We start from the raw sequence: 16,479 nt of genomic DNA, 5'->3' as shown, positions 1-16,479 counted from the left end.
GTGCCAGGAAGGAAAACTTTGAACTTGGGTTTGAACACTGTGTGGAAAGTCCATAATAATGAAATCATCAGATAATACTCACAGCTTGGAGAAAGGGCTTAAAGTGCAAGAAAAATGGGTATCTGTGTCTGCAAGTAACTGGCTGAAAATTTTGGAAGTTACTTTAATAAAACCCAACAAGAAAAGAATTCTATGCTATGACTATTCAGCAAAAAGAGAATGGAAAAAAAAAAAAAGTCTAGATTTTTAAATGATTTCTCTTTCTTTTTACAAGAGAGAGGAAGACAATGAAATAGAATGAGGGAAGGTGATGAATGTCAGAAATACAAGATTGAGTGCAAGAAGCCAGATGCAAAATGATATATGTTATATGATCCTGTTATATAAATTCAAAAAGAATAAACCAATATCTGACATTAAAACCAGGATATTCTTGGGCGCCTGGGTCGCTCAGTGGTTTAAGCTGCTGCCTTCGGCTCGGGTCATGATCTCAGGGTCCTGGGATCGAGTCCCACATGGGGCTCTCTGCTCAGCAGGGAGCCTGCTTCTCCCCACCATCCCACCCCCGTCTCTCTGTGCCGGCCTCTCGGCCTACTTGTGATCTCTATCAAATAAATAAAATCTTTAAAAAAAAAAAAAAAAAAAAAAAACCAGGATATTCTTTATCTTTAGGAGTAGTGATGTGGGGATACAAGGAGGCCTCTGTGATTCTAGGGGATGTTCTAGTTCCTATTCTGTAAAATGCTTACATGAATGTGTTTATTTTGTGAAAATTCATCTGACTGATACTTAAAATTTTTGCAATTTTCTATATGTAAATTTCTTGAATGAAAATTTTAATGAAATATACTTTAAAATTCATAATTATGTAAGTATGCCAGAAAGAAAAAAGAACATGAGGCAAGAGCAGGAGAAGAATGAAAATGACATTAGATCAATGCATTATGGAAGAAAGGAAATTGAGCAACTTTATTCATCTTCTTTGGTCAGATCTCTGAGGTCCACCTGGACAAGCAAGGCAGAGCCTCCAGAGTGTGGCAACTTATCTGTTATTTACATGTATTTTGTGGCTCAGAGCACAGAAAGAAAAGCAAAAATACTAAAACCTGATTCTCCTCTGCCCTCTGATCTCCTGTGTTACCCATTTGCCATACTCAATAGGAAGACAGTTGCAAAGCAACTTGAGTAATATAGTTCAAAGGGGCCAACCTTTTAGGTTAAAACAAAGAGTAGAGCTGGATGGAATAAAAATAGTCATAGAGGGGAATTGGACAACTAATGAAATGTCCTGATACTAAAACTATTAGTAAACCTACAGTTACAAATAAATACAGTGGCATTTCTTGGTGTGCTTCCTTGGTTTGTTTTCTATAGACAGCAGGACTGAACTGATCCAGTGCTTTCTGAATTCCAAAACACGGCTGAGATTCAACAAGGCTCTGGGATTGATGGGAAGTCCAAAATTTTCACATGGCTTGAGGTTTCTAAGTAGTGGATAGTTATGACTCTATACATTTTTATCATGTTCAATTTGGCTTTCATGCCTGCTGTTTCATCACAGATTATTCCCCCTTAGCTACTGCTCTTTCAAAGATGTCTTCTTAAATTAAGATGCCACTGCTGAACTGCCAACAGCTGGAAATGTGTATTTAATTGTTCTTCCAGGAGAGAAAATATGTTGCACCCATCCCATTGGGACCATTGCCTTGCTTTCCTGGGATGGCTGACCGCACTTAATGGAGCGATTTGTGTTGGTAGAACAGCTTTGTTGTTGTTGATGTTGATTTTTTTTCATGCAAAGCTAATTGCTTCATACAATTAGATCCATAACCTTGTGCAATTAACAATGTTCTAAACAACTGAAAAATCAACCTACAACCTTTTACTTAAATGGTGAGAATTCAGTGTGATTCTCACCAATGAAGTGAAAGACTTAATCAAGATAGCTTCTAAATGATAAACTATTTTTGTTTCCTCTGCTTTAATTTTAATTTATAAACTAAGTGTATATTTTATTTGTATATACAAACATATACAAACACCTTTAAAATTTTTTATAATTCTGTTTTCTTTTCTGTTTTACACATATAACCATATGCATATTTATTCCAAAGCTTTATTCCTCTAAAATTAAAAAAAATTGTAATTAGTTCTTCAAATACTGATTTTTATTTACAATGGGGAATTTAAGATTATATAACTTTACCTAATATATATTTATGTTTTTTAAATGCACTATATAAACTATTAGAAATCCTAAGAACTACTGTGAATATTAAGGTTTATCATAATTTTCCTTGACATCAGAAATCATCACTTCTTCATTCACAAAGATACAATGTTTAACATTTCATTTTTAAAACCATATGTGATTAACAAATTATTGAAATACAGAATCTCCAGGGTTACAAAACAGAAGTATATTGGGACACCTGGGTGGCTCAGTGGGTTAAAGCCTCTGCCTTCGGCTCCGGTCATGATCCCAGAGTCCTGGGATGGAGCCCCACATCGGGCTCTCTGCTCAGCAGGGAGTCTGCTTCCTCCTTTCTCTGCCTGCCTCTGCCTGCTTGTGACTTCTGTCTGTCAAATAAATAAATAAAATCTTTAAAGAAAAAAAAAAAGAAGTACATTTATACTTGTTATTTGTGAAAAAAAATAATTTTATGAAATAACAATATCTAAATCCATCTATCAATAGTCAATTTATCACACTTCTAAATAAAAAATGTTTGAAATTCTCCAGTAAAAATAAAAATTTGACACTGTTTTAGAATATTCAACACAACACCATAGTTCCTCACTAAAATAGTAGCCATCTTTTTAGTTGTCCTCAATTTTTACTTACTATTACTTTCAAGTCAGATCATAGCACATTTCCCTTTGTGCTGCATCTAACTACAAGTGGTCTAACTTATTATGTGTTACTCATTTTGGGGGAGTCACATTCCAGACCCACTGCTTTCATGTTTATATTATATAGATTTTCTGCATAAGCTAGTAATGTTTAATTATACAATACCCAATTTATGATATGACAGTTAAGGAAACTGCCACTATTTACAGGAACTTTGAATATTTATTACATTGTTACTCCTAAGGTAATATTTGAGAAAACCTAAAAAACGTAATATGGTGTGGTAAATATAACCACTCTAAAAAATTTCTCTTCATCAGTTTGTAAAAGTCTTGATGACATAAGTGATCATATTTGTGTTTGTGTCCCTATTATCTAATATGGTGTGTGAGATATTGTTGGTTCTTAATATATGTTTTCCCAATGACAAATGGAAGCACAATTTAAGACACAGAAACACATAGAGGGATGATTTAAATAAATGGCAAGTAATTAAAAGAGCACTCTCCGTTAATATAAATATCTCTTAAAAAGTTATGCTGTTTCAAATTAATGTATTTTAATCTAAATAGAACAAAGAAAACTGATGTGTCTGTATGTAGAAATTCACATATTAGGACATGAAACTCTCATGCAAATAACAAATAAGAAAAATATTTAGGTGGGCGCCTGGGTGGCTCAGTGAGTTAAGCCGCTGCCTTCGGCTCAGGTCATGATCTCAGGGTCCTAGGATCAAGTCCCACATTGGGCTCTCTGCTCAGCAGGGAGCCTGCTTCCCTCTTTCTCTCTGCCTGCATCTCTGTCTACTTGTGATCTCTCTCTGTCAAATAAATAAATAAAATCTTAAAAAAAATTTAGGAAACATTTATGATGTAGTAACTCATTAAAAATTTAATATGCTAGAAATATTTATAATGTTTTTAAATTTTCTATTTTTAAAAAATAAATGTACTAGTTTTCCCTTTCCTTTTTTCCCTGGATTTGTAATATACTGATAACCTCAATATAGAAAAAAAATGATAAAGTGCTTAACAAAACTAGGACACATATACCTAATGCCCCCAATTTCTAAGTTTTCTTCAACTACTCCCTGTTTTCTGTCATATAAGCTTACCTGGGTTGAATACAATGCCAGTGGAAATTAATTTTCTTCCTCTCTTGGAGTCTAGGTACTATAGTCAAATCTCCTGATAGATATTATGATGTTGTTAAAATGTCAACCATAAAATATATGCTTTAGTAGGTACAATGTGACCTAGTTAACTGTACTGAGAGAACCTTTGTTCTTAGCATATTAACATTTTAGTTCTAAAATTATAGGCCATAGGTTAAAATAATAGAAAACTTGAGCACTTTAAATAATTCTAAAACACACATTTTCCTCTTCTTTACCTTAGAAAAGGTTAGTTTTTGTTCATACTATCAAAACTAAATGTGTGCTACATTGCTTTCAAACATGTGTACTTTTCAGTTTCTCTGATTTGACTTCCAGCATAAAATCCATAGCATAACTACTAAAAGACAATTTTAACACAACAGGAATTTTTAGCTCATCAATTAAGTATTATGAAATATTTCTTTAAAAGCTCTTAAGGTCAAATACAAAAATAAATGTTATTAACTAAGTTATTATAGTTTTATTTTTTTTTAAAGATTTTATTTATTTATTTGACAGACAGAGATCACAAGTAGGCAGAGAGGCAGGCAGAGAGAGAGGAAAGGAAGCAGGTTCCCTACTGGGCAGAGAGCCCGATGCAGGGCTCGATCCCAGGACACTGGGATCACAACCTGAGCCGAAGGCAGAGGCTTTAACCCACTGAGCCACCCAGGCACCCCTTTAAACTATATTTCTATATAGAGGTTATCAGTATATTACAAATCCAGGGAAAAAAGGAAAGGGAAAACTAGTACATTTATTTTTAAAAAATAGAGAATTAAAAAACATTATAAATATTTCTAGCATCTTAAATTTTATTTAAGGCACCCTATAGTTTAAATTTTAAATTTATTTTTATTGAGATAAAATTGATATAAAACACTGCATAAATTTAAGATGTACAATTGTTGATTTGATACATTTATATATCACAATATGGTTACCATTATAACATTTGCTGCCACCTACATTTGGTCCCATAAATATCACTTATTTTTTCTGTTGGGAACAATTAAGATCTAGTTTCTTAGAGTTCTGGGAAGATGGTGGAATAGAAGATCATTATCCCATGGAAACAATGAGATAAGAGACACATCAGGGCAGTAACTCAGAAAATGACCTGAAGACTAACAGAACACTTTCCACAGTGACTCATGAAAAGGGGACCACATCCAAAAGTGTAGAAGGGACAAAAACATGGTTGGAAACCAAACCCCTGACAAGACTAACCACAAACCAGAAGAACACTAGATGCATAGAGAGAGAGAGGAACAGACAACATCTCAGTCACCAAAGGCATAGGGAACCTGTACTGGGAAGCTAAATCTCCACAACATTTGGCTTTGAAAACCACAATGAGTCCCACGCTGAACTAACCCAAAGAGGTCTAAACCAAGATGCATAATGATAAAATGTCAAAAGTCAGAATAAAGAGAGTATTTTAGCAGCAAGAGAAAAGAAAATGGTTACAATCAAGGGACACACCATAAGGCTATCAGCTGATTTTTTTTTCAGCAGAAATTGTACAGGCCAGAAGAGAGCGACATGGTATATTTAAAGTACTGAAAGGAAAAAAAGCCTGGACCAAGAACACCTTACCCAGCAAGGTTGTCACTCATTATAGAGAGATAAAGAATTTCCCAGACAAAGTTCATCATAATTAAACTAGCCTTACAAGAAAGTTTGAGGGGAATTTTTTTTTTTTTTTTTTGAGTAGAAAGAAAGGGCCATAATCAGGAGTAAGAAAATAATGAAAGGAAGATAATTTCACAGGTAAATGAAAACATAATAAAATCCGTAGATTAATCACTTATAAAACCAGTACAGAGCTTAAAGCACAAAAGTAGTAAAAATAAATTATGTCTATACAAATAAAAGGATTCACAAAATAAAAGGATATGAAGCATTCCATCACATACATAAAATTTGGGGGAGGGTGTAAAAATGTAGTGCTATTAGAATGGGTGAAAACTTAAGCAACTACCAACTTAATATAGACTTCTATATGCATAAGATGTTATACATGAGCCTAATGTTAACCACACACCAACCATCAGTAACAGATACACAGAAATGAAGTGAAAGGAATGCAAACATAATACGAAAAAAGCCATCAAACCACAAGGAAAGAGAGCATGAGAAAAAAGAAAGGAGCAGAGAACTACAAAAATAACCATAGAACAAGAAAGAAAATGGCAATAAGTATTATACCTATCACTAATTATTTTCTTGAAGGTTTTATTTATTTATTTGAGAAGAGAGAGTAAGTAAGTGAGAGAGAGAGCATGAACAGGGGGAGAGGCAGAGTGATAGGGAGAAACAGACTCCCCAGTAAGCAGGAAGCCTGATGGAGAGATCAATCCTGGGCCTCCAGGATTATGATGACCTAAGCTGAAGGCAGAAGCTTAACTGACTGTCCCACCCAGGTGCCCCAACTAACTAAGTATAGCTAAACTAAATACACCAACCAAAATATATAGTGTCGGGGACCGCCTCTGGCCAGGAAAGTCCCCCCCATTACAAGATGGCGCTTGGCTCACTGCCAGCAAAATACGCTGCAAGTAAACAACGAACGTTCTGGTGAAGCCCGCCTAAAGGAGGACATAGTCTCTGGCTGTTTCAAATTTAATCAGCATAGTAACAGGCCTCTCATTGGCTCTCCCCATTGCTTGGCCCCTTATTGGTCACCCTACCGCATATAAGCTAAGGAAGTTGACGAAAGAAGCGGATGAAGCATTTACACCATACCAGGCTGATTGTCGTTCTTGCAGGCTGAAGGCAGCAAATGGTGCCGAAACCCAGGAATTGTTAACGAGTAGTAAACCTTGCAAGGAGAAAAACCGCAGGTAAGCGGGGAAGGGACCACGATCAAAGTGGTGGGAATCTTGTACAAAACCGCAACAAGAAGTGGGGCGGCCATAGAGCCGGGATTTTCTTATCGCTTGTGAAATTAACCTAAGCGGCCAGATGGGTTCTGAATTATCAAAATCTAGATTGGAGGGTTCTTTAAAGGACCTTCTCAAAGCCAACGGTGCACCTCTGAAATCAAAAACCGCCAGAGCATTTCTAATTACAGTGGAAACCATTGCACCTTTGGTTTTTGGATGAGGGTTTGTTAAATATTCCGCAATGGGACCATTTAGGAGAGGATCTTAAGAAAAGAGATAAAAGCAAACCATTGCCGCCAGGAACATTAGCTATATGGACTCTGGTCAGAGGATGCCTTGGGGGACATAAGCCAAGATGTGAGTCAGCTATTCAGGAGGGAGCTGAGGCCATTGAGGAAGTTAAAGAGGAATGGTCATCTCGTGCTTCAGAAAGAAACAGTTCTAGCGAAGAGGAAGAGGAAATGTCAGGGGAGGAGTTAAAGTGAAAGATGGGGCAGAAACCTGAGCCCTTACAGTCTTTGCCCACAGCAACCCCTAGTGCCCCACCACCGTATAACACTTGTACGGATAGGGATATATGTGGTTGTCATGCGTGTTACCCCTGTAAAATTCAATTTAATAAGGCCAGGAATTCCTCCCAACAGCTCTCCCAGTATTTGCAGGGTGCTTGGTCTGACGATTTTCAAAATTTCACACGAATCTTTCAGGCTGAGATAACTCGAGTAAATAGTATGCATGTGCAACCAGCTTCCCTCCCAGAGCTATTTCAAACATTCAGCAATATGTTCCAGTTCACGAAACAATGGGCTGACACAATTGGTCTTCTTGTCCTCCTTCTTATTGGCATTCTGCTTCTATTCAGAAAGGTTCGCCAATGGAGAACACAGCAGCGAGAGCAGAGCCGAGCTATAGTACAAGCCCTTATGTCAATAGAGGCTGGGACATCTCCCCAGATATGGCTAAGCATGCTAGATCGGTAGTCAAAGACGGGTAAGATCAGAAGAGAAACATACCAACCTAAGACAGGACAGAGATCATCAATATCTTGTGTCTGATGACGGGTAAGGATGTTTTCTGCTACTGACGACCTAAGACAGGCACAATCTCTGCCATAAAATAAAAAAGGGGGAGATGTGGGGGACCGCCTCCAGCTGGGAAAGTCCCCGCCATTACAAGATGGCGCTTTGCTCACTGCCAGCAAAATACGCTGCAAGTAAACAACGAATGTTCTGGTGAAGCCTGCGTAAAGGAGGACATAGTCATTGGCTGTTTCAAATTTAATCAGCATAGTAACAGGCCTCTCATTGGCTCTCCCCATTGCTTGGCCCCTTATTGGTCACCCTGCCGCATATAAGCTAAGGAAGTTGACGAAATAAATGGATGAAGCATTAACACCATACCAGACTGATTGTCGTTCTTGCAGGCCGAGGGCGACGATATAGGGTGAATGAATGGATTAAAAAGCAACATCCATGTATATTCTCCTACAAGAGACTACTTTCAGACTTAAATACATATGTGCATTGAAACTGAAGGGCTGAAATTCTTTTATCATACAAATGGAAGAGAAAGTAAAGCTGTGGTACAACATCTATATCAGAAAAAAATAGGCATTAGAACAAAGAATATAACAAAGAAGGATCATTTATAAGGACAAAAGGAATGATCCAACAAGAGGGCATAACTAGTGTAAATATCGGTGTACCTAAGATGGGAGCATCCTTTAACAGACTCAAAAGAAAAAAACAGACAGTAATGCAATAATAGTAGGGAACTTAAACACTCCACCTTACTTCAAGGAAGAGAGTAAAAAGAGGGAAGAAAATTAATTTGAACATACAGTGGCTAAAAACTACTCTAATCTTGGGAAGGAAATAGATATCCATATCCAGGAGGCACAAAGAACCCCCCATAAAATCAACAAAAGCAGATCCACACCAAGACATAATTAAAAATGGCAAAACATAATGATAAAGAAAAAAATGTAAAAGCAGGAAGACAAAAGAAGATAGTGACATACAAGGGAACCCCTATAAAATTTTCAGGGGACTTTTCAGCAGAAAGTTTCGACGCCAAAAGAGAATGGCATGATATATTCAAAATCCTGCATCGGAAAAATCTGTAGCCTACAATGTTCTGTCTAATAGGGCTATTATTCAGAATAGAAGGAGATATAAAATATTTCTTAGTCAAACAAAAAGCAAAGAAGTCCATGACCACTAAACCAGGTCTCCAAGAAATATTAAAAGGGACTCTTTGATTGGAAGGAAAGATCAAAAGTGATAATATGAGCATAGGAAACACAAAAGCAGTGAAAATAAATATTTTGGCAAAATATCAATCAAGACTCTAAAAACAAACAAACAAACAACAAACAAAAAACAAAACCCAGGATGTAAAATATGACTATATATATACAAAATGTAGGAAGAAGAGGAGTGAAGAATGGTCTCTCAAACTTAAACACCATGAGCTTAACATAGACTGCTATATGCAGAAGAGGTAATATAAAACCTAATGGTAACCACAAATCAAAATCCACTAATAAGGGGTGCCTGGGTGACTCAGTCAGTTAAGCGTCTAACTCATGGTTTTGGCTCAGGTCATGATCTCAGGGTTCTGAGATAGAACTCCACATCAGTCTACACACTGAGCACAGAGCCTTCTTGAAATTCTCTCCCTCTCCCTCCTTCTCTCGCCTCTCCTCCAATCTCTCTCAAACTAAATAAAATCTTTAAAAAAAACCCCACTAATAAATATGTAAATAAAGAGAAAGAAATCCAAATATATCATTAAAGATATATCAAAGATATATAAAAAAAATATATCAAAGCATGTAGGAGAGAGAGATAAGAAGGGATCAGAGAAAATCTTCACAAACAATCCCAAAGCAAATAATAAAATGACAATAAATGACAACTAATAAATATCTCTCAATAACTGTTATAAATGTAAATGGATGAAACATTCCAACTAAAAGACATATGATGACAGAATGGATTAAAAACAAAACAAATGAACAGACCAAAAACAAGAGTCATCTATATCCTGCTTACGAGAGACTGATTTTAGACCAAAGACACCTGCAGAATGATAATGAGGGGACAGAGAAACAAATATCATGCAAATGTGAAAGGAAGCCTGAGTAACAATATTTATATTACAGAAAATGGATTTTAAAATTAATCTTGTAACAAGAAACCAAGAAGGACACTATATAATAAGAAAGGGGACAATCCAGCAAGAAAATCTAACAACCATAAATATTTATGCATCCAATATGGGAGCACCCAAATATATAAAACAGTTAGTAACAAACGTAAAGAAACAAGTTGATAGCAATACAATCATAGTAAAGGACTTTAATACTTTACTTAAATCAATGGAGAGATCATATAAATGGAAAATCAAAAAGGAAACAATGGCTTTGAATGATACACTGGACCAAATGGATCTAACAGATATATTCAGAGCATTCCATCCTAAAACAGCAGAATACATGTTATTTTCAAGTGCAAAGGGAACATTCTCCAGAATCAATCACATATTAGGCCACAAAACAAGCCTCAACAAATTCAAAAAGTTAAAAATCACACCATGCATCTTTTCTGATCATAATGCTAGAAGTCAACCACAAGAAAAATCTGGAAGACCACAAATGCAAGGTTAAATGACATGCTACTAAACAATGAATGAGTCACCAGTAATTAAGACAAGAAATTTTAAAAAAATACATGGAAACAAATAAAAATAAAAACACATGTCAAAAATATTTGTGGTTCTGTGACAGTGGTTCAAAGATGGAAGTTTATAGCAATACAGGCCTACTTCAAGAAGAAAGAAAAATCTCATATAAACAACCTAACTTTATACCAAATGGAGCTGGGAAACCTAAAACCAGCAGATGGAAGAAAATAAAGATTAGAACAGAAATAAATGATGTAGAAACTAAAATAATAGGACAGATCAATGAAACAGGAACTGGTTCCTTAAAAAAATCAATAAAAATCATAAACTCAGACAGACTAATTAAAAAAAGAGAGAAAAAATTTAATAAACCAAATGAGAGAGGAGAAATAACAATCAACACCACAGAAATACATATAATTACAGGCAAATATTATGAAAAACTATATATGAAAAGATTGGACAACTTAGAAGTGGAAAAATTCCTAGAAACATATAACCTACCAAAACTGAAACAGGAAGAAATAGAACATTTGATCACACAGATTGTCAGCAAAAGGAAAAATAAAAAAATTTAAAAAATGACTTCGTAATCAGGAAACTCCAAACAAAAGCTTTGCAAGCAAATTATAGCAAACATTTAAAGAAGAGTTAATACCTATACTTCTCAAACTATTACAAGAAATAGAAAAGGAAAGAAAACTTTCAGATCTCTTCTATGAGGCCAGAATTACCCTTATAACCAAACCAGATAAAAACACCACAATAAAAATAACCACAGGTCAATATCCATGATGAACATAGATGCAAAAATCCTCAAAAAAGTACTAGCAAACTGAATCAAACAATACATTAAAAAATAATTCATCATGATAAAGAGGGATTTATTCCTGGTTTGCAGAGGTAGTTCAATATTTGCAAATCAATGTAATGCTTCACATTAGTAAGAAAAAGGATAGAAACCTTATATGGTTTCTATCAGAAATTTTCATAATTATTATATATTTCATTTTCATAAATTATATGGATAATTTCAATAGACACAGAAAGAGCATTTGACTAAGTACACCATCCATTCGTGATTAAAAAAAACAAACAAAAACAAACAAACAAACAAAAACCTCAAAAAACTAGGCTTAGAGGAAACATACCTTAACATTATAAAGGTCATAAAAGAAAATCTCACAGTTAACAACATCCTTAATGAGTAAATCTTGGAGCTTTTCCATTAAGGTAAGGAACAAGACAAGGTTGTCCACTCTCACCATTTTTATTGAACATAGTACTGGTAGTCTTAGCCACAGTTATTAAAACGAACAAACAAATAAACAAAAAACCTGGTAAGGAAGAAGTCAATCTTTCACTATTGGCAGATGACATTATATTATGCATAGAATACCCTAAAGGCTCTACCCAAAAACTGCTAGAAGTGATTACAAATTCAGTGAAGTCAGAGAATACAAATCAATGTGCAGAAATCTGTTGCATTTCTATTCATCAATAATGAAGCAGCAGAGAGAGAAGTTAAGAAAGCAATCCCATTTACAACTACACCAAAAATAATAAAATATCAGGGATTAAACCTAAGCAAAGAGGTAAATGATTTGTACTCTGACAAATATAAAACACTGATGAAAAGGGGGTGCCTCATTGGCTCAGTTGGTTGAACATTTGACTCTTGATTTTGGCTCACATCATGATCTCAGGGTTGTGGGATTTAACCATGAAATGTGGTGAGTCTGCTTGAGATTCTGCCCCCTGTCTCTGCTCCTTCTCCTGCTCATACTCTCTCTCTCTTTCTCAAATAAGATAAATCTTTTTAAGATTTAAAAAAAAAATAAACACTGAAGAAAGAAATTGAAGATGACACAAAGAAATGGAAGGATATTCCATGTTCGTGGATTGGAAGAACAAATATTATTAAAATGTCTATGCTACCCAAAGCAATCTGCACATTTAATCCAATCCCTATCAAAATATCAACAACACTTTTTACAGAACTAGAATATAAACAATCCTAAAATATATATGGGACCATAAAAGACATCAAATAGCCATAGCAATCTTGAAAAAGAAAAGCAAAGGTGCAAACATCACAATTCTGGATTTCAAGTTAGATTTTAAAGCTATAGTAATCACAACGGTATGGTACTGGCACCAAAATAGACACACAGATCAATGAGACATAATAGAAAACCCAGAAATAAACCCAATTATATGGCCAATTAATCTTCAAAAAATGAGGAATTAATATAAAATGGGCAAAAAAGACAGTCTCTTTAACAAATGGTGTTGGGACAAATGGGCACCTACATGTAAAAGAAAGAAACTGGACCACTTTCTTACATGATACACAAAAACAAATTCAAAATGGATTAAAGATCTAAATATGAGACCTGAAAACATTAAAATCATAGAAGAGAACACAAGCAATAACTTCTTTGACGTTGGCTGTAGCAACTTTTTTCTAGATATGCCTGCTTAGGAAGGGAAACAAAAGCAAAAATAAAACATTGGGACCACATCAAAATAAAAAGCTTCTATACAGTGAAAGATACAATCAACAAAACTAAAAGGCAATATATGCAATAGGAGAAGATATTTGCAAATTACAAATTTGATTAAAGGTTAGTCTCCAATACATAGAGAAAGATCTAATAAAACTCAACACCATAAAGATGAATAATCCAATTAAAAAGGGGGCAGAAGATGTGAATAGACATTTTTCCAAGGAAAACATAAAGATGTACAACAGGCACATACAAAGATGCTTAATATCAATTATCATCAGAGAAATGCAAGTCCAAACAAAGGTAATAAATCTCCTTTAGCCAGTGAGAATGGCTAAAATTTAAAACACAAGAAACAATTAAGTGTTGCTAAGGATATGGAGGAAAAAGAACATTTGTGAACTGTTGGTGAGAATACAAATTGGTGTATCCACAGGGCAAAAGATTATGGAGGTTTCTCAAAAAACTAAAAATGGAACTGCCATATAGCCCAATAGTCCCACTACTAGGTACTTAGCCAAAGGAATGCAAATCAAAACACTAATTTGAGAGGACATATGCATGTACATGTTTATTGAAGTATTATTAGCCAAAATATGAAAGCAAGCTAAGTGTCCATCAATAGATGAATGGATAAAGAATATGTGGTATATTGTATTACTGTTTGTACACACACCTGCACACACACACTGGAATATTCCTTAGCCATAAAAAGTAATTATCTATTTATGATAACATGGAGAGACCTAGCGGGTATTATGGTAAGTGAAGTAAGTCAGACACAGGCAAATACCATATTACTTCAGCTATATGTGGAATGTAAAAAACATACAAATGAACTTAAAAATGAATGAACAAAAACTAGAAACAGACATAAATACAGAGAAATGAATAATGGTTGCCAGAATGGAGGGAGTGGGGAGATGTTTGAAAATGGGTAAAAGCGAATAAAATGAACAAACTTCTAGTTATAAAATATCCAAGTTATAGGAAAGAAAAGTACAGTACAGGGAATATAGTCAAAACTTTAATAATGTTGTATGGGGACAGATGACAACTGCAGTAATTGTGGCGAGCATTCAATAATGTATAGAATTGTCAAATAAATATGTTGTTCACTTTATACTAATATAACATTGTATGTCGACTATACTTCAATAGTAAAAATCACTCCCAAACTGCTAGAACTTATACAGGAATTCAGTAAAGTGTCAGGATATAAAATCAATGCACAGAAATCAGTTGCATTTCTCTACACCAACAGCAAGACAGAAGAAAGGGAAATTAAGGAATCAATCCCATTTACAATTGCACCCAAAACCATAAGATACCTAGGAATAAACCTAACCAAAGAGACACAGAATCTATACTCAGAAAACTATAAAGTACTCATGAAAGAAATTGAGGAAGATACAAAGAAATGGAAAAATGTTCCATGCTCCTGGATTGGAAGAATAAATATTGTGAAAATGTCTATGCTACCTAAAGCAATCTATACATTTAATGCAATTCCTATCAAAGTACCATCCATCTTTTTCAAAGAAATGGAACAAATAATTCTAAAATTTATATGGAACCAGAAAAGACCTCGAATAGCCAAAGGGATATTGAAAAAGAAAGCCAACGTTGGTGGCATCACAATCCCGGACTTCAAGCTCTATTACAAAGCTGTCATCATCAAGACAGCATGGTACTGGCACAAAAACAGACACATAGATCAATGGAACAGAATAGAGAGCCCAGAAATAGACTCTCAACTCTATGGTCAACTAATCTTCGACAAAGCAGGAAAGAATGTCCAATGGAAAAAAGACAGCCTCTTCAATGAATGGTGCTGGGAAAATTGGACAGCCACATGCAGAAAAATGAAATTGGACCATTTCCTTACACCACACACGAAAATAGACTCAAAATGGATGAAGGACCTCAATGTGCGAAAGGAATCCATCAATATCCTTGAGGAGAACACAGGCAGCAACCTCTTCGACCTCAGCCGCAGCAACATCTTCCTAGGAACAATGCAAAAGGCAAGGGAAGCAAGGGAAAAAATGAACTATTGGGATTTCATCAAGATCAAAAGCTTTTGCACAGCAAAGGAAACAGTTAACAAAATCAAAAGACAACTGACAGAATGGGAGAAGATATTTGCAAACGACATATCAGATAAAGGACTACTGTCCAGAATCTATAAAGAACTTAGCAAACTCAACACCCAAAGAACAAATAATCCAATCAAGAAATGGGCAGAGGACATGAACAGACATTTCTGCAAAGAAGACATCCAGATGGCCAACAGACACATGAAAAAGTGCACCATATCACTCGGCATCAGGGAAATACAAATCAAAACCACAATGCGTTATCACCTCACACCAGTCAGAATGGCTAAAATCAACAAGTCAGGAAATGACAGATGCTGGCGAGGATGCGGAGAAAGGGGAACCCTCCTACACTGTTGGTGGGAATGCAAGCTGGTGAAACCTCTCTGTAAAACAGCATGGAGATTCCTCAAAATGTTGAAAATAGAACTGCCCTATGACCCAGCAATTGCACTATTGGGTATTTACCCTAAAGATAAAAACCTAGTGATCCAAAGGGGCACGTGTACTCGAATGTTTATAGCAGCAATGTCCACAATAGCCAAACTATGGAAAGAACCTAGATGTCTATCAACAGATGAATGGATCAAGAAGAAGTGGTATATATACACAATGGAATGCTATGCAGCCATCAAAAGAAATGAAATCTTGCCATTTGCGACAACATGGATGGAACTAGAGCGTATCATGCTTAGCGAAATAAGTCAAGCAGAGAAAGACAACTATCATATGATCTCCCTGATATGAGGAAGTGGTGATGCAACATGGGGGCTTAAGTGGGTACGAGAAGAATCAATGAAAGAAGATGGGATTGGGAGGGAGACAAACCATAAGTGACTCTTAATCTCACAAAACAAACTGAGGGTTGCTGGGGGGAGGGAGTTTGGTAGAAGGGGGTGGGATTATGGACATTGGGGAGGGTATGTGTTTTGGTGAGTGCTGTGAAGTGTGTAAACCTGGTGATTCACAGACCTGTACCCCTGGGGATAAAAATATATGTTTATAAAAAATAAAAAATTATATTAAAAAAAAAGAGTACTGAATTAGAATCAAGAGGAAAGAGAACATTTACAAATAATACCATAGTAATATAGATATGATAATAGACTACCATGAAAAATTATATGCCAACAGATTAGAAAACTTAGAAATAGATAAATTCCTAGAAATATATAATATTTCAAGAGTGAATAATGGATAAATAGAAAATATGAATTAGTTTGTTTCTAGTAAGGAGATTGATCAGTAATCAAATACCTCCCAGCAAACAAAATATAGAACAAGA

The sequence above is a fragment of the Mustela lutreola genome, chromosome 6 (genome assembly GCF_030435805.1).
Source record: "Mustela lutreola isolate mMusLut2 chromosome 6, mMusLut2.pri, whole genome shotgun sequence".
NCBI lineage: Eukaryota > Metazoa > Chordata > Mammalia > Carnivora > Mustelidae > Mustela > Mustela lutreola.
This window is presented reverse-complemented; position numbering follows the sequence as displayed.